We start from the raw sequence: 1,971 nt of genomic DNA, 5'->3' as shown, positions 1-1,971 counted from the left end.
GCCACGCATGATTATTGCTTGACAGAGGGCGCATCACTCCTGTTAGAGACTGTAGATAGGACAGAAACCTGTTACCTTCAGGTATAAGCAATGTCTAAAAATGTTTTATGTCAAGCTAGAACCGTTTAGGACTGTCTCATCCACTACATAACTGTCGAGACTTTCCTGAACTGGGCTAGTGCTGAGTTGCGCACCTCCACCCTCCATCATCAACTTTGCCATTTTTTTTTGTTGACAGCATACCTACCTACTCAACCCCTCACCCCTCAACACACACACGCACACACACACACAAATTCTGGACCAAATCAAGTGTGCCTCTCCATCCTGTTGCAAGCTGTGTCTTTGTATCAGCATTACTGAGGATTTAGGAAAGAACTCGGGGATGCCAGTGCACTTGATCTGTTATGGAAACACATGTGGATAGTCCATGTGGCAAAGAGACACCACTGACTTTTGTTTACATCTCTGCAGATGCCGTGAGGAACAATGAGGGTCTATTAAAACCACATTGTCAATACAAACGAATGTCTGGCATGAATCTAGGAGGATATTTTCAATACTTACTTTGTGTTTGCTTTTTACCCCACATCTTTTTTTCCCCCCATTGAGTCTCATGTCTGGCCCCACATAAAGCACTGGAACTACTTTTCTGTTGAAAACCTTAACTGCACAGTACTGTTTAAGGGCATTTAGTGGTTTGTGGCAACTGACTCTAAATTGCAAAAACATTTGCACAGCAATACTCCCTCGCCTCAGAAAGTAGTTTCTAGATCAGGGTTTTATTGTGTTTGTTGATGACTGCTGTCTTTTTATGTGTTTTGCTCCATTGCTTCACTCCTTGCCCATTTTGGAGGAAAAAACAAAGAGAGGGAGAAAGAAAAAAAACATTCCACTTGTTAATTCGTTGATCTCACCAACAATCGATTGAGATGCGTTTGTCACAGTTACGGCACACTGAATAGCCTAAAAGAGAACATGGAGGCAGTAAAAGCAAGGAGAGTTTAATCTGAAGTTGTGAATGACAATATTGATTTGCCTTTTTTTTTGTTGACAGGGCAGGATAGTGATTCAGAATAAAAGGTAATGGGGACTATAACTGTCACAACATATTGTTTTTCTTGTCTCTCCTCTGTCCTTTACTCTTTTCCATGTCTTTGTCTGTATCTGCTTGTCTTCTGTCTGTGGTGTGACACATTTTCAATAGCACATTTATATCTGTCAAGAGGGAAAAGTGGATATTGGTGACAAGATTTAGGGAACTGTTCAGTATCCTGTGTCATACATAGTGGTGTGTGTGCAAGAGGGAGATACAGCAATTTTTCAATAAAAATACTTTAAAATTATTTATTCTTTTAAATAACATTTTATAAACCTTAAAAATTGTATAATTATTATAGCACCAACATTAAATAGCAACAACCACATGTCCACTATACATTTGTTGATCTCATGCAAATGTATCATAATAATTAATAAACATTAACTGTTACCCATGAACTTTAATTCTCAAGCACACCAGTTATGAAGCAGAGCAGAGCTTAGTCCTGCCTGCACCAGAAGAAAGCTCATCTCTGTGAGTGAGTGTGGAGGTATTTGCCTTTAGAGGGCCTTGTGGACACATTAAAGCCCATTTGCATGTCCATAACACCAACAGAGAACCCCATCTCTGCACTTAGGCTCAGTGGAGCTGTAGGTTTAAATATTGCAGAGAAACAGAGCATTGAACACTGCCTGACTCTTTTACGGAAGAAGTAATGAGTCCCCAAGATAGCTTGTTTTGGATGATTTAAACACTATACTGACTACCCGCATGAGGTTTCTTTGTAATTCTTCTCTTAAAGGAATTATTGCCCTTGATACCTGATAATGGCAAATGTTCACATAATATATGTTTATATCTTATATCTATATACATATATACATATATATATGTATATATATATTTTAATTTTTTTATGAATTTATTTT

The sequence above is a fragment of the Seriola lalandi genome, unplaced genomic scaffold (genome assembly GCF_002814215.2).
Source record: "Seriola lalandi dorsalis isolate HSWRI2012SDOR001 ecotype SW California unplaced genomic scaffold, Sedor1 jcf7180002054963, whole genome shotgun sequence".
Lineage (NCBI taxonomy): Eukaryota > Metazoa > Chordata > Actinopteri > Carangiformes > Carangidae > Seriola > Seriola lalandi.
The sequence above is the reverse complement of the archived record's forward strand: the minus strand, read 5'-3'. Positions refer to the sequence as shown.